This window comes from Cydia amplana, chromosome 18 (assembly GCF_948474715.1).
Source record: "Cydia amplana chromosome 18, ilCydAmpl1.1, whole genome shotgun sequence".
NCBI classification, from domain to species: domain Eukaryota; kingdom Metazoa; phylum Arthropoda; class Insecta; order Lepidoptera; family Tortricidae; genus Cydia; species Cydia amplana.
In genome coordinates this window covers 2549436-2568060 of record NC_086086.1, presented here as the reverse complement: position 1 = coordinate 2568060, position 18625 = coordinate 2549436, and the positions used below count along the sequence as shown (strand labels likewise).

At 37.9% G+C, this 18625-nt stretch overlaps 1 long non-coding RNA gene across 1 annotated transcript in view; it reads left to right on the top strand.

Moving 5' to 3' along the window:
• LOC134656300 (uncharacterized) overlaps positions 1-15649 on the top strand; it is a 65778-nt gene extending 50129 nt beyond the window's left edge. The window contains exon 3 of the long non-coding RNA XR_010097506.1: positions 15523-15649. This is a non-coding gene — a long non-coding RNA (uncharacterized LOC134656300). The remainder of the gene's footprint in view (positions 1-15522) is intronic.
• The last annotated feature ends 2976 nt before the right edge of the window (positions 15650-18625 follow it).

The following is an 18625-nucleotide window of genomic DNA, read 5'->3' as shown; positions in this document are numbered from 1 at the left end:
ATTAAATAACCTAGACCGCAGTTATTTTTGGGCACAACTTAAGAACTACAAAGATCAACTGAAAAGTGACTTCGCTTGTAGGTATAACTTTTAAATGGTAAATAAGCCGCACACATCCCCTTTATTGGTTATCATTTTAACAGTTCTACAAAAAACAATAAATCATCCCTCAGCAACATATACGCTTTTTGGTAAAGTAGACATGTCACGAAATGTTTTTAAATAAGTCAAATATATTGCTTGAGTACTGGAAACAAATGTTTTTAATTTAATGCCAGCGTGTGGTCTAGACCAATTTATCTATCATCCAGTGGTTAAATCAATCGTCACTTCTAATCTTATAAGTCACGGCTTGTCATCGAATGTATCATGATATACATACTTATAAGAACTAATAAGCCTTCAATGTGCAGGGCTAAATGGAAATCAATCTTATCTATGCTAAGCTGAAGGTTCAAATTTAGTTGGATGGTTTGTTTTAATCCTTTATTCTCAGTAAGGCCGAGATCAATAGTAGAATATTTTAAGGCGTCTTATCATAACCACAGGCAGTCTTCTCAAGCTTATATTAACTAGGCTTATTATTGCTATAACGCAAAATCCCTTTCTATTCACCCGAATCATGGGACATATCGGATTTTAATGCAGTTTTCAGCTTTTGAGCCATTTAGCGTGGGATAAGTAGTACCATATACATATTATGTCATTTGTCCAACTATAAGTAACTGCCAAAATGCATTCGAGAACCTAATACTCCTGCTAGTCCTGCTCAGCATTCACGGTTGACTGCCCTATAATATATATGAGCGCAAACCTCACAATATATGTACTTATACGAATCTTTGTACTAAGTATTATGAAAAGCTCAATAATTATAAGTCCTTGACTGTACCTGTTTGACGGTAGATTTCAACTTAAAACACATTTACCAATCGATCCAACGTTGTAGCTATTGGATTGGATCTACATTTTCAAAAAATAAACAAAAATAAAACCAAAATAAAATAACTTAATATAATATCTTTTTTAAAAAAAGGGAACCGCCTTTAAAAAACCAACCCACTGAAAAGTACAAAATAATTTTTATATGGCACCCCTTTACGTGTCCAGTCCCTACTATCCCACGGCGTAAAGCAATTTTTTGCCAAAAAGTAATTAATACCTAATAATAAGAAAATTAATAATCATCCGGGTAATTACTTAGTTTTTGAAGTCGGTGCCAAACCAAAATTTTTGAGAACCGATATTTTAGACAACGAAGAACGCTGTACTTACTTGCATTATAAAGACATACTTAGTTTACTCATTAATTTAGTTCTTGTAGGTACTACGTACTCGTATTGTTTTTCTGATTGGTAGTAAAGACTGTTTTTGTTGGTTTGGCACCGCCTTCAAAAACTAAGTAATTACCCGGATGATTATTAATTTTCTTATTATTAGGTATTAATTACTTTTTGGCAAAAAATTGCTTTACGCCGTGGGATAGTAGGGACTGGACACGTAAAGGGGTGCCATATAAAAATTATTTTGTACTTTTCAGTGGGTTGGTTTTTTGAAGGCGGTTCCCTTTTTTTAAAAAAGATATTATATTAAGTTATTTTATTTTGGTTTTATTTTTGTTTATTTTTAATTTTTTAATTATTTTTTATTTATTTTATTTTATTTTTTACTTTTTAGTGATAGGTAGATACTTCATTTATTTTAGGTTTTGGGCTAAAATACTAGTTTGTTAGGCTCTCCATTTAGTCTATAATATTGGTGATGGCCTAACTCGATGATAATCGCGACACAACATAATATGACGTTTTGGTGCTAAACGATTTGTATGTATATTGCTCCAACTTCCACTCCCATTCCCATTCCCAGTCCCAGTCCGAGTCCGAGTCCGACTCCCACTCCCACTATTTTATCTAAATCGATTTTAGCAACATAAATTTGTTGGTAGGTATACCGATAGCATGGCCACCTACCGGGTCCAATTGGTTTTTCAAACCATCCATGTACTGTACACTAAAACCTTCTCCAGAATGTAACAAACACTTTTCTGAAAACCGCATCAAAATCTGTTCAGCCAAACGCGAGATAATCACGAACAAACATACACACATAATTACGTACATACATACGGGTCAAACTGAGAACGTCCTTTTTTTAAAGGCAGTTAGAAAAAAGTTCATCGACCCACCTAGTGGAACTCCGTAACATAGGCACACGACGACAAGTCGGTTAACCAAAACAAAGTGTGCCTATGTTGCACCAAACCTAAGTTCCACTAGGTACAGCCAGGGTTCAGCATCAGCTCTATCTTGGGTACTGCTCTCCCAAGTGCTCATCAAGATGTGACAGATTACCAAAATAGCGTGGGCCTATGTTGCACCAAACCTGAGTTCCACTAGGTACAGCAAGGGTTCAGCATCAGCTCTATCTTGGGTACTGCTCTTCCAAGTGCTCATCAAGATGTGACGGATGACCAAAATAGCGTGGGCCTATGTTGCACCAAACCTGAGTTCCACTAGGTACAGCCAGGGTTCAGCATCAGCTCTATCTTGGGTACTGCTCTCCCAAGTGCTCATCAAGATGTGACGGATGGCCAAAATAGCGTTGGCCTACGTTGCACCAAACCTGAGTTCCACTAGGTACAGCCAGGGTTCAGCATCAGCTCAATCTTGGGTACTGCTCTCCCAAGTGCTGATCATGATGTGATGGATGACCAAAATAGCGTGGGCCTATGTTGCACCAAACCTGAGTTCCACTAAGTACAGCCAGGGTTCAGCATCAGCTCTATCTTGGGTACTGTTTTCCCAAGTGCTCATCAAGATGTGACGGATGACCAAAATAGCGTGGGCCTATGTTGCACCAAACTTGAGTTCCACTAGGTACAGCCAGGGTGAACCCTGCCAGCCAGGGTGGTTTGGTGCATCAGCTCTATCTTGGGTACTGCTCTCCCAAGTGCTCATCAAGATGTGACGGATGGCCAAAATAGCGTCGGCCTATGTTGCACCAAACCTGAGTTCCACTAGGTACAGCCAGGGTTCAGCATCAGCTCTATCTTGGGTACTGCTCTCCCAAGTGCTCATCAAGATGAGACGGATGACCAAAACAGCGTGGGCCTATGTTGCACCAAACTTGAGTTCCACTAGGTACATCCAGAGTTCCACTAGGTACATCCAGGGTTCAGCATCAGCTCTATCTTGGGTATTGCTCTCCCAAGTGCTCATCAAGGCGTGTCGGATGACCAAAACAGCGTGAGCCTATGTTGCACCAAACCTGAGTTCCACTAGGTACAGCCAGGGTTCAGCATCAGCTCAGATCTATGTATACTAAAACCTTCTCCAGAATGTAAGAAACACTTTTCTGAAAACCGCATCAAAATCGGTTCAGCCAAACGCGAGATAATCGCGAACAAATATACATACATACATACATACATACATACATACATACATACGGGTCAAACTGAGAACCTCCTTTTTTTTTGAAGGCGGTTAAAAATGATAATATAGGTAGATTAGGTAGAATAAAAGTCTATAAAGATGGTCTATTAGTAAATAAAATTTCTAGTGTCCGACCGAAACATGTTTTTTTGCCGAAACCGAAACCGAAACCGAATGTTCGGCTTTGGTTCTAGTTTCGGCCGAAACCGAAACCGAAACCGAAACTTTTGTAGACTTGTAAAAATCGTTGAAAAAATGTCATTAAACCGCTTTTACACACATATTATGGGGCTGTCAACACCCAATGTCCTTGAATTTAATGTTACTTAAGCAGTTTTTTTATGAAAATTACTAGAGTTAGACCAAGATAATTCTGCAACGATTTTGATAACACACGCAGTGCAAGTGTTATTTTAAACGTCAAAACTTCTATGAAATTATGACGTATAAGTAACATTTACACTAGTTGCACAAAATCATTGCGGAATTTTCTTGGTCTAACTCTATTCATTCACCAGTCAAGTTAACATTTAGATACAGGGGCAACCAAAAAAGCAACCAAAAACGCGAGCGCAGCGAGCGCGAAATTTTTTGTTAACAATATCGCAAGGCCGGGTACCGATCTTCACCTGGGCCTAAAAGTCCGAAGTGCCCCATTAAGGAGAACTTTTATGCGAAGTCAAAGCCGTGCTTCAGGCTTCAGGATAAGTAGTTGAGCACAGACTCCAACCAATGTCCATTGTAGTAAAAAGCGAGACCGCAGGCCGAGCATGGCGCAGCGAGACCAAAGGCTAAGGTGAAGTAGAGGACATGTGGAACACAAACCAATGGTAAATTGAGGTAAAAAGTGAGGCTAAGGTCGAGTATTCCTATGTAAAACTGTACTGGGGACACTTTTAAGGCTTTTTTCTTCGTTTTAATCAATAGTCAGCTGTTCAGCCTCGCAAAATATTAACTATTGAGAAAATCAACTTTCCGGCACTAGTTGAGCGTAGCCTTTAGCCTCGCTTAAAATTTGCCATTAGAGGTAGATAGGAAAATTACTGAATAAGTGAGTAAATAAGAGCGAAAAAGACATCGTTCGACTCGATTCTATTCTATTCTATTCGGGCCGAGCTGATCTCGGCCAACGCCTGAAGATTGAAATTAAAAACGCAAACTTTCCTGTACTGAACAACAGAACATGCTGTATGCAGAATTAACTGTAGGGGCCCCCAAACCTTGCACTGCCTGGGAGCCCCGACATGCTTAATCCGGCCCTGCTTAAAATCACCATTAAACGGTTCTAATGTCTTTATTATTTTTTTGACTTATGTATCTGAAATTTAATTCACAATGTGTAAACATTTATACATAAACCGCTAACGAGTAATATTACACAAATAATCCACATTTATTTTTATTACAATAGTTTTCTTATTATTTCCTTAAGCGCTGGTGGCCTAGCGGTAAGAGCGTGCGACTTTCAGTCCGAAGGTCGCAGGTACAAACCCCGTCTCGTACCAATGAGTTTTTCGGAACTTATATACGAAATATCATTTGATATTTACTATTTGCTTTTCGGTCAATGAAAAACATCGTGAGGAAGCCGGACTAGTCCCGATAAGGCCTTCACTCCGATACAATTAGACAGTGTGCGCGTTACAGGTATTGAAAGCCTCTTAAGACTGCGTCGACCGTCCAGTGGCGCCCTCGTTAGTGGAATTGTGTTTTATAATAAACCACATACATGAACCTATACATGAATCAGTAGGTATATGTAGGTATTAATATTGTTGTCCTACTTATTCCCCAACTTTTGGTCTTTGTCCGAAGTACCATTTCGTAAGTTTCGGCCCGGCCGAAAGGTTCGGCCGTTTTTTGGCCGAAACCGAAACTACAGCCGAAACATGATTTTTTGGCCGAAACTGGCCGAAACCGAAACCGAAACCGAACCTTCGGTCGGACACTAAAAATTTCACATTTTCTCCATAGTAAATGTAAGGAGAAAGTTTTTATTAATTTGTGGCTTTTTAGTACATTAACGTAAGTTGACCCCTAGGAAACTATTGATACTGGATAGGAATGGAATCGATTGGCATACAAAAATAACATGTGAAAAATAAAAGTTTTTATTTTCATACAAATTGTATGGGAAAAGTTTTCCTCGATTTGTGGCTTTTCAAGCCGGAATTTTTTTTTTGCTTGCATACAAGCTTTTGATCCTCAATAGGAATGGGATCTATTGGCATCAAAAAAAAAAGTTTGTCAAAAATGACCTTTTTCTCGCAACCTGTATGTTTTTTCCAAAATCTGTAAAAGCCAATCTTCATTAATTTGAAATCGAGGGAAGGTCTTCTAAGACCGTTTTCTCGTAGCAGCACGGGATCTGGTAGGTGCCCTCACTGACCTAAAAAGAAAATCCACCCTGTATAGGTGTTATAATCATTTAAATTATGACTGTTATGAGCTGCTCATGCGCTTCAATTATAGTTGGTCAAACCAAATTGTCAGTAAATAAGAACAAAAAAAAAACCGGCCAAGTGCGAGTCGGACTCGCGCACGGAGGGTTCCGCACCATCAACAAAAAATAGAGCAAGACAAGCAAAAAAACGGTCACCCATCCGAGTACTGACCCCGCCCGACGTTGCTTAACTTCGGTCAAAAATCACGTTTGTTGTATGGGAGCCCCACTTAAATCTTTATTTTATTCTGTTTTTAGTATTTGTTGTTATAGCGGCAACAGAAATACATCATCTGTGAAAATTTCAACTGTCTAGCTATCACGGTTCGTGAGATACAGCCTGGTGACAGACGGACGGACGGACGGACGGTTGGACGGACAGCGGAGTCTTAGTAATAGGGTCCCGTTTTTACCCTTTGGGTATGGAACCCTAAAAACTATCCTCATCATTTTCTTTTGGGTGCTAGTACTAGTGTAAGACAAAGATAGTATGAGTCTTCTGTCTGTGTTTGAAATGAGACAGTCCTTTGACAAACTATAACTAAAAAACATCGCATTGATTTCGTAGTTATTCCGATTGTTATTATGTGTTTGTATTATATTTACATATATCGTAATGCTATGAGACAAAAATATATAATGCCTGCCTACCTACGATAAAACGGTTGATTTAAAATAATTCCTGGCACGATGACCCAGAAATCGAAATTATCCAAAGCCATTATCATAAATATCACAGCGGTTTTTAAAAACGCTCACTGAATGCGTTATAGCACTTATAGCAAACCAGTACAAGTCTGAACAATGATTACGCGTAATTGTTTCAATATATATCTCAACTTATACTAGAGACTCACTTACAAGCAATTTAATCGTTTTGTGAACAGCGACACTAAAATGACTGAGTCACTGAAGTGCCAAAAACAATAGATCGTCTGATATCCTATGGTCTGACAACATGTTATAGCTTTCAGGCTGAAGAATTTATCTTAGAATGTTTTCTGGACCCGACACGTGTTTCTAGAGTCCTAATTTTTAAGACTCGAATAGATTCCTTTTTTTGCATCTTACTTTTTTTGGTCGCATAATAACGTCTAAGCCTTAGGTATGTATATTCTAACATTCTCATAAGGTGATTAGGCCGTTTTACCTAGATTTTGCGTAAATTTTACAACTACTTACTTATTAGGTTAAGCCAAGATTCATAACAACGACCTACTACCTACGAGATTCCCATTGACCATCAAAAACATAACAGTGAACAAGAAATGATAATAAATGCATTTAGTTTATAAAGAATTGGCGCGGTTTTCTTCTGAACAACCCAGTTGTAATTTGACTTCGCGTTGATAGTCTATCATAACATCCCCGGCCCTGAGGCTTCTTCAAATAAATCTAACTCCAAGAATAATGAAGGATTGTTTAGAATTTTCCTTGAAACGAGATAATTTTGTCTTTCGAACATTGCGACCGTTGCAACAAATTTCGCTTTCTCATCTAAATTATTCTTCCTAGACATATAATAGACAACTTAGAAAATATTGGGATTTAGATTAAATTTTACATTCCTAGACGTCAAGCCTGTCTTGCTTTAAAAAAAAAAATAGTTTCTAGTTTTACTCACCTAGCGCCACTGTCAATGTAATTTACTTCGTGTATCTTTGGTTAGAAATACCAGTCGAATAAATAAGTGTTATCAGAATTTCTTGCATTTTTATTAAATGGGCTACCGATTTCCTATAAACTATAATAGGTTATGGGCCCAGCCATTTGATAAAAGTACAAAGAGCAGTGAGCAGGACTCGGTACAGTGAAAATTACGAAGTCATTGTTAACATAACCTCAAAGTATGGATCTCGGCGGACTCAAAATGAATGTGGAACGTTTTGATGGAAATAACTTCCGTCAATGGAAATTTCAAATTAAGTGTGCGCTAAGAGCGAAAGGCATTGATATATCCAAGCCGGAACCAGAGGACAAGAAAGAATCATGGTTAAAAAACGACGGCATGGCGATGTTCATTATGACGTCCACCATGGATTACCGGCAAATCGCGCTTATTGAAAACTGTAACAGTGCGTCGCAGATTATGGAGAAACTTGAGTCAATATATGAAAAGAAATCAGAATTTAACAAAATGTTAGTTCATGAGCAATTTTACCAATATAAAATGAACCCGTCAGATAGTATGGCGCAACACATATCTAAAGTGGAGAGTTTAGCGCAACAACTGAAAGATTGTGACGAGAAGATTAGTGACACGGCCATAATAACAAAAATCATAAGTACTTTGCCGTCTCAGTATCGCTCTGTAAGACAGGCCTGGCTGTCACTGTCTTCAACTCAGCAAACCTTGCAGAACCTGACGGCTCGGTTGATGGACGAGGAAGCCAGCTTAACGGTAGAAGAAAAGACTGACGTAGCACTTGTAACCTCGCAAGATAAAGCGAAACCGAAAAAGAATTCCAGTTCTCACAATGATGAAGATAAGCGTCATCGCTTCATTTGTTATCACTGCAACAAGCGGGGGCATTTCGCCAGAGATTGTAGATCTAAAAAGAAATCATACAACAAACCAAATGGTAATATGTTGGCATTTCATGTGGAAGAGTGTTTAAATTTATCAGAAGAATCTGAAGATGTTTTTCTGCTTGATAGCGGCGCTTCAGTACATACAACTTTTAGAAAAGATTTCTTTTTGAAACTGGATCTATACAGTGATAATGACAACAGATATGTGAAACTAGGAAACAAACAGAACCTGAAAGTGTATGGAATAGGTACCATAATTATAAAGAAGTGCTTGAACGGCCAGTGGGAGGAAAATATGCTCAAAGATGTTTTATGGGTACCTGAGTTAAAGAGGAATTTGTTTTCAGAGGGTGCAATAATGAAATATAATTATGTGATAATTAAGAAGAATGATTCTGCCCTTATCTACAAAGACGATGAAGTTGTTCTAACTGCAACTAAAAAGTATAATAACTTGTATGAGATGAACTTTAAAGTTGTGACAAGTGCAAGTTGTAATGCAGTGCATGTGCCAGTGAACAATCTTAAGGTTTGGCACGAGAGACTTGGACATTTGAATGTGAAAGAAATACAAAAAATGGTGAAAAGTGAACTTATACAGTGTAAAGACATAAGTGATGAAAAATTTGTATGTGAAGGCTGCATGTATGGGAAACAAAGTCGCCTCCCATTCCATGCTTCGCGCCGAGGTGAGCAGTGTCCTGGAGACCTGGTCTACAGTGATGTTTGTGGACCTATGAGTGAATCATCTGTGCAAGGTATGGTGTACTTTGTCTTGTTTAAAGATGCAGCCTCAAGCTTTTTATATGTATGTTTTATGAGGCATAAAAGTGAGGTTTTGGAACATTTTAAGACTTTTAATGCCATTATTTGGAACAAGTTTGGCCACAACATACGCATCCTGCATACTGACAATGGTAAGGAGTATGTGAACAATGAGTTTAAGAACTACCTTAACCAAAATGGCATCCAGCATGAACGCACAGCACCTTATACGCCCCAACAAAACTCTCGAGCAGAGAGAGAACTACGTACAATTGTTGAAAGTGCACGATCAATGCTGTATAGCCGCAATCTGCCAATGAGTTTATGGGCAGAAGCTGTCGGATGTGCAGTATACATACTGAACAGGACGACTTCAACACAAACACCAGATAAGTCACCGTTTGAGATTTGGTATGGCGAAAAACCAAATCTGCAACACCTCAGAATATTTGGATCTTGTGGTTTTGTTCATGTTCCTGATGCATGTAGAACAAAACTTGAAAAGAAAAGTAATAAACTGTACTTAGTTGGTTATGAAAATGAAAATTACAGGATGTATGATCCAAATACCAAGAAGATAAAAGTGACACGTGATGTTATATTTGATGAAACTTGCAGTGACAATATTGTGAACAAACCTGCCCGGATTGAAATCGAAGAGACAAACAATGATTGTCCCTTAGTACCTCTGACTACTTCTACTCCGACATCCACTCCGCCAAGAGTTGAAACTTCAACTGCAGCTGCAGATGATAGTTTGAAGAGCTGCAATGATGATGGTGACATTACTTTTGAACCGGCTCAGACAGTTGACACACCTGAAGTGAGATCCCCTATACTACTGAGACCGAGGAAGAATATCCATTTTGAAGAAGTCAACTTTACTGAATACCCGGTGCCCTCAACATATGAGGAAGCAATGAACAGCTCTGATGCAATGAAATGGAGGGAAGCAATCAATGAAGAGCTTAAGGCACACGCGGATAACAATACGTGGACGATAGTTGATAAAGAAGCTGGTAAGAAGCCTATAACATCAAAGTGGGTGTTCAATATCAAACAGGACCGAGAAGGCAATATTGAAAGGTATAAAGCTCGACTATGTGCTCGAGGTTTCACACAAATTAAAAATGTTGACTACACAGAGACCTTCTCCCCGACTACTCGATATGATTCAATTAGAGTCTTACTAAGCTTGGCTGCAAAGCATAATTATAAAATTGTTCAATTTGATGTTAAAACAGCTTTTTTGTATGGGGAGCTTGAAGAAGAAATTTTTATGGAAATTCCACTAGGCGTGCATGTAGAAAATAAAAGTAAAGTTTGCAAACTGAATAGGTCTCTGTATGGACTGAAGCAGGCGTCCCGGTGTTGGAATGCAAAGTTTACCAATTTCCTTAAGTCCTATGGATTTACACAAACAGAATCTGACCATTGTGTATTTACAGGTTGCACAAATGGTGTTAAAATATTGTTAATTATATATGTTGATGATGGTCTCATGTTTTGTTGTTGTGAAGAGACTTTGGGCTTGATTATTGAAGCTCTAAAAACCAATTTTTGTGTAAGAATCTTAGATCTTAATTATTTTGTTGGACTAGAAATAGTTAAGAGTGAGTATTCCATTCGCATCACTCAAAAGAAATATATAGAACGGATCATTCAAAGATTTAATATGTCAGATGCTCATTCCTGCTCTACGCCAGCAGACCCAAATGTGCTATTAACAAATTGCAGTAATGATGGCGAGGCAGTAAGTTTTCCTTTTAGAGAGGCAGTAGGCTCATTGTTATTTTTGGCCTCAGTGTCTCGTCCGGACATTTCATTTGCAGTAAATATTGTATGTCGTTATGTCAATAATCCAAGCATAGAGCATGTAAAAGCTGTAAAACGTATTTTAAGATACCTAATAGCAACCAAACACATTGGTATAGAGTATAAAGGAAACTCAGGCCTGGTTGGTTACTGCGATTCAGACTATGCAAGTGACACTGAATCAAGGAAATCCACCAGTGGATATATTTTCTTATTGAATAACGGTCCAATTATATGGGCCAGTAGAAAACAACAAACCATTGCCTTGTCTACAATGGAAGCTGAATTTATGGCTGCCTGTGAAGCCACAAAACAATTTTTATGGATAAGACAATTATTGATTGACTTAGGTGAATCTCTTAATAATATGACTCTGTTAGTGGATAACCAAGCTGCTATTAAATTAATAAGCAACCCGGTGTTTCATCAACGATCGAAACACATTGATGTAAAGTACAAGTTTATTCGTGAGAAGGTAGAGCAAGGATTGTTAAAAATCCAATATGTTCAAAGCTCAAACCAGTTAGCTGATTTTCTAACAAAAGCTCTGACACCTCAAAAATTTTGTCTCAATAGAGATTTGGTACTTTCTTAGGCTAGTATAGTAGTAGTATAGAATATAATGGTCTATTTAAGTGTATCAAGACCGGTGAGATGTATTGAAAATGTAAAATTAGTGGGAGTATTGGGATTTAGATTAAATTTTACATTCCTAGACGTCAAGCCTGTCTTGCTTTTTAAAAAAAAAAATAGTTTCTAGTTTTACTCACCTAGCGCCACTGTCAATGTAATTTACTTCGTGTATCTTTGGTTAGAAATACCAGTCGAATAAATAAGTGTTATCAGAATTTCTTGCATTTTTATTAAATGGGCTACCGATTTCCTATAAACTATAATAGAAAATGATACTAAACTTGACTTAGAACCTAAACTTAAAGAATTATTAACCTCAGACGTCGCAGATGCTTAAAAACCCCCCACCTGCATCAAAATCTGGGTGGCTCCACTTCTTAAATCCATCCTTGGGTCCTAAGGACCAATCCAGCCAAAGGAAATCTTTTGTTCATGCAACGCCGTATTTTACGTGTACAGCCTGTGGGTGAGTCATACGCAGCACACATACAATACGCTCAGGGTTCAATACAATAATATATTCAGGATGATGATGAACACAGAAAATATTAAAGAGGTTAGAATGGCTATCGCGCGCAGTTAGTATCGGAACCGGTGTCGCCGCTCGTTCCTCTCCACATTTAAATACTAACTCAACGGTACTCGCGCAACGGTAGTAAAAACTTGTGTGCGTGGTGAATGGATCTCCTTTAGACAGATTTGATGTCTGGCTTCTTAATCTGAAGCATGGACTAGTCCATGTCTGAAGGTTATTGTGGCGCAAAAAGGCATGTTTACTTCATTTTCGGTCAGCGCGGGCGAGTAGCATGCGAGCGTTTGCTCAAAACCGACGGCGACACGTACCCTGCTCGCATCGTCATTCTAACTTGTTCTGTGATGATGAAGCTGTCGCGGCGCTGCAGTGCGTCGGGTATGTTCGCAGTCTAATCAGTGCGCACTGATGGCTTCCACGCCGTCAGAAGGAAGAGAGTAAAGTCTCTGCTGCACAGAGTGCGCGGCAGCTCCAACACCATCCTGAGCATCTTCGCTGAGCGCCTGGAGTGCCCCATGACAAAACAATCATCACTGGCCAAACAAAATTAATTAATCTGCGAAATGTAAATATAGAGTAAATGCATGTTAGTAAAATTAAGTATGTATAGTAAATTTGCACGCCGTAAGTCGGCAGAATTGTGCTGGACTTATATCTCTATGTAACATCTAATGTTACCCATGATTCTAGCAAATAAATAAATTACAATTAAAGTGATGATTTTTACCTAGTGTCGCTAATATAGTAAATGTTTGTAGCGTTACGTTACCTAGTTTGTTAATGTATTTTATTTTTATTTATTGTTTTATATTATATTATTTTATTTTGTAAATGAAATATGGGTTTTTAAGACCTGAAATAAATGATTTTTATTTTAGTTATTTTTTATTTACGGCCTACACTCTCGACTTTAAGAAACTCACTGGTAGGTAATATAGTAGCGGGTGGATAGCATTAAACAGCTCTAAATGTGTGCACATTGACATTGACATTTATTATGTTCTGAATAGTCTGCAGATGGTTTTATCAAATTATTCCTGTTTAAAAGCGAACATTTGAAGGGATGTTTACAAAAACAACATAACTGCTTAGAGCGGTTGACACTTTTTTATGAACATTGTTAATCGTTTCAGGTGTCAACCAGTGTAGTCAGTTATGTTGTTTTTGTAAACATTCCTTTATTTGTATTCGCAAATCATACAACAAATTAAGAAATAGTCATTAAACCATAGCGACAAACATAAATACTAACTATTACCATATTAAATGTTACATGTTAACGATTTAATTGAGAACGTATTCAATAAACTATAGAGTTTATTGAGGAAACCAAAAACTGGTCTAGATATTGCAAAATATAGCACTAGAGTCATCCGTATAAGCATAGTTTCTTATTGTGTTAATAAATAAAGTTAATAACATTAAAAATGCCAAAGCATTTTTGTTAAGCTGTAAGAGAATTGTGAGTAGAAAGAAATTTTTCACGCGTAGTCTTATCAGCTACTTTTGATGCTGACTGTACTTAGGTACCTACTAGTAAACTGAAATAGATCATACTAGCGACCCGCCCTGGCTTCGTCCGGGTCAACAAATTATACATAATCCTTCCTCTTGAATCAATCTATCTATTTAAAAATAAAACCGCATTAAAATCCGTTACGTAGTTTTAACGATCTAATCTAAGCATACATAGAGACAGACAGACAGCGAGAAGCGACTTTGTTTTATAATTATGTAGTGATAGTGATTTAAAAAAACACCTATGTCTCAGGTACCTTGTGATTATGTCGTCTATCGCGAATGCAGAGGACTCTGTTCGCGTAGCCAACGTGCCAATCGCTTACGCTCCGTAGCGATCGAAACGCAACTGTCACTGTCGCACTAATATGGAAGAGTGCTAGAGAGACACAAAGCGATTCGATGGCGAAGCGATAGCGATTGTCACCTTGGCTAGGTCGCCTGGGTCGCTCTCAGTCCCTTGGTAAGTTTTTCTTTGTGTTTCGCATATTACATATTTTTCAGGATATAATGTACACAGTAGTGTTTCTACTTCAGAATATCACGAGTCAAAATATTTACTTCATGGATTTAAATACGAAAAGTGTTAAAAGAAATAGCGTATTTTCACGGCACTTACATCGTTTTGTTAAAAGGGTTATTTTACGGCCTCTAACTCAAAAAGAAATCATACCATCTTTAAAACAATTTTCTTGGCGTTCTTGATTTTTTTCATTCATATTTTGTAAAGCTAGTCCTAAAGTTAGAATGGGTGATAGAAAGAAAAGCAAACGCCGAGAAAAGCCTAGAGTGTCCCACTGCTGGGCAAAGGCCTCCCTCCTCCCTTTCCACGTATCCCGATCTTGACCCGTCTCGTCTCCCACCAGTTCCTGTCAACCAAATCAACCAATATAAATTGTTAAAATCACTAACGTACTATCACTAGTATAAATCAGTCAGCATCTAAAAAATAGGTTTAAAAGTAGCCTCGGCCAATTATAACCATAATAAATCTTATACCCAGTAAATAAGACTTAAATTCGTATTAATAATGTCTCAAGACCGTCTCGGCGCCGAGTCTTAGCGTAAAGTGCCTAAAATATGACACTTGGTTGTAACATGGCTAATTTTGCTAGCGTTTCATCCTAGCTCCCGGCTGTTGCTGTCACTAATAAAAACAGAGCGTTCACTAGATACTAGAAATAAACAAAGTTGTCGTAAACAGTACACTGAACCCTGAAGTGAACTGAAAGTGTAGCTACAGTCTACAGGGAAAGTGGTCTTAATTCTGTATTTACATTTGTTTTGAATTAAAGTTTTGACTTTTTTGAAGAAGGACCAGCTCAAGGTCTTTGTTTTCTATTTTATACGTTTTAATTACTCCTGGTACTTTAGTTCCCTGTCGAATTGGTGAAGAAAACTAGATAAAAGAAGTTCGAATGTGCTCTCATTATAAATGTTAGGACGACAAAGTAAATACGTATTAAAACTGTCCCACTCACACTAGTCACAAATGTGAAATGTCACAATGTGCAAGAACATAAGAAGCGGAGAATTACAACGTGGGCTGTGGACTGATGGATACCACAGCGGTTTTTAACATGCAAAACAGATATTGTGAGAACCGAAACCAATTTCTATTTCATATTTTGCCATTGCCATCTAGATCCCATCTACCTTTTCAGTGGCGCCCAAATTAGCAAAAAAACTTTGCTCGTTCAACGTTTCGTTCTCAAATTTTCTCCGATTCCAATCAACGTTTGTTCTTCAAGATGAAGAGGCAACGAAGATGATGAAGATGTTGATCATCTAAAGAACAAAAAAGCGGCCAAGTGCGAGTCGGACTCGTCCATGAAGGATTCCGTATTTAGGGGATTTATGACGTATTAAAAAAAAACTACTTACTAGATCTCGTTCAAACCAATTTTCGGTGGAAGTTTATATGGTAATGTACATCATATATATTTTTTAGTTTTATCATTCTCTTATTTTAGAAGTTACAGGCCCCCCCTGTAACTTCTAAAATAAGAGAATGATAAAACATTTTACCACTTTGGAAGTGTCTCTCGCGCAAACTATTCAGTTTAGAAAAAAATGATATTAGAAACCTCAATATCATTTTTGAAGACCTATCCATAGATACCCCACACGTATGGGTTTGAAGAAAAGATTTTTTTTGAGTTTCAGTTCTAAGTATGGGGAACCCCCAAAATTTATTGTTTTTTTTTTCTATTTTTGTGTGAAAATCTTAATGCGGTTCACAGAATACATCTACTTACCAAGTTTTAACAGTATAGGTCTTATAGTTTCGGAAAAAAGTGGCTGTGACATACGGACGGACAGACAGACGGACAGACAGACATGACGAATCCATAAGGGTTCCGTTTTTTGCCATTTGGCTACGGAACCCTAAAAACTGCAAACTCATACGAGAATGACTCCGCTCCGCCGCACAACAAATTCTAGGTTACCTTTTGGGATAATTTCTTGTGGAAGACAGGCTAATTATGAAACCACAATATATTCTCACTCCTAAGCCCCAGACGACAGATAACCGTGTCACAATACACGCGGCGTGTTACAGAGATGCTCCTATTTCAAAGAATAGCAATCACTGCTTAAAGAAGTGACATTACTTTGCTACTCATATAATTATTATGTGTCAATAAATGTAAAACTTTGTTACAAGCTAAGACAGTGAAGAGACAAATATAGAGATTTGAACCATTTTATTAAAAAGGAAGCGCTAAAATGAAAACAGTAATGATTTATTTTTACACGACTGCCCCAAAAAAAGAGTGTATTGTTTTCAGGGTTCATGTTTGTATGTGGGTATGTAAGTTTCTTTGTTACACCGTAACAGCTAAGTGCCTGAACCGATTTAGGTGTTTGAGATATCATTGGAATCCTTACGTCATCCCGAGTAACATAGGCTATGTGACGTCATCACAAAACCAATATGGCGGATTATGCATTGCAAATTGTGCAACCGAAACAAAAATAAAACTTATAAACCTATCGAGTTGGGTATTAAAATAAAGGATTTTGAAAGACGATTCTAAAAATGTACACAAAATATGGTTTAAACTATTCATTTGGTAGGACAAGATTTTACAAAATATAAGTATAACGCAAAGATAAATGAATTGTCTAAATCTATTGAATGGGATATTAAAAGAAAGGATTTTTTAAGGCGATCATATGAATATATATAAGTTATATGTTTAATAGTATCGTTGGAGAGAAAATACGAAATGTTCTACATCGCGCTAATGACATTTCTCTTTGCAGCTATATACGACAACGTCATACGTGGCGCTTACGTTATTTTCAATTACGAAAGTGTCAAATACGAAAGGAACGGTTTGAACGATTGACTAGGTGAGCATTTCTCAAATAATTTGTACATTTCGATCACATCTTAGATTTATATAAAAATTGGTATGCTGGTAAAGTACCTACATGAACATTTTTTCTGGTAACCAGATTTCCTTACACATTTGGTAACAAAAAAGGAATGTTTCATACAAACTTTCTTGGACATTTTGGGAAATATGGTGGAAATTGTTCAGCTTCATGTAGGTACTTTACCAGCACGGCTAGCACATGATTACCCGCGGGATAGCTCGCGCCGCGAGAGACGGCAGTCGCCCGTCACAAATTTCTATCTCTATCTGTCAATTCCTCGATTTTGGCAGCATGAGTTCGCACATCGAGAAAAGAGTTCCACGAGAGAGAGCCATCCCGCGCGCGACTTAGCCAATGTGGCCATTTATACATGGAACAAACTTTTCATTCGTGGCAACACTGAATCGGTAAAATAATAATCGGATAAGTAATGAATAGTCAGCCTTAGAAACGGAGCGTCCCTAGTCACGATAACTTTGTCTCTTTCTCGCAGTATGAAGAATAAGAAATAGCAAATATTATTTTTAAGTCGAAAATGTCAGTGTCAATACTGTCAATCAAAATTTGATTCGCTTTGTCGTTACAAGTTGGAATATATTATTATAATTATCTAAAGATTACCTACCTAATCATTAAAATACAACTCCTTACGAATAATTGGCGTTTTGTTAAAAGTTTTGGCTAACAAAATACCATCTTTACGAAGAAGTCAAGTTGTAATTACTTACGTACACAATTCAATCTTCATAAAGCTCTTTTCCGTTGTCTTTTGCAAAAAAATTACATTCCTTTTAAATCTTATTTACAGACTAAATATCTTATGCTAATCCCCGACATATCTCCCTTATGGCTGGCTAGCCGCTGCATTGCTGGCTTCGAAGATACATTGAATGACAATCATGCACAAGCCTATCATCAAACACGGAGGTATTCTCTACACCTAAGCATGCTGCTGCTAACCGCAGCCCTCCTGCCATCACGGAGGACATAGAAGGGCTCAAGTTGGGAACCTACTCCGTGCAAGGACAGTCGAGTGTTGATAACACTTCTCAAATAATGTGACTTTTAAATAAATACTACCAAAAACTTTAAATGATTTTATTTACTTTGACCTTTTTGAGATAGGTACTCAGATTTAAGTACGATTCGTCGGAGTCGGAGCGCATTTCATATTTGTATGCCCAAAGCCGGTCGGCTGCTTGCGGATCGGATGGCTCCGGACGGATTCTATCGCTTCTGCCACACATTATGTAAATAGGTACACTGAAAAAGCATTCCGGCGCGGCCCAACTCCAGCCGGTCGGTGGGAATCGTAACTTAAGGATTAGGCTAGTACCAACTCGTACACTACAAAGTAAGTATTACGGCTGTGGTCTTCTGTGAGGTGGAGTTTGAGTTGAGCTGCCAGATTCATTATTTGCATTCTTTGTGGAATGTTGTTTCACAAAATTTCGTCTAAATCGGTTCGGCGGATTAAGCGTCAAGAGGTAACATATAGTCAGCAGCAATAGTTGCTAAGCGGGCGTGGTGTTCAAAATTACCTTGACGCGCTCTTATTCTCTTAAC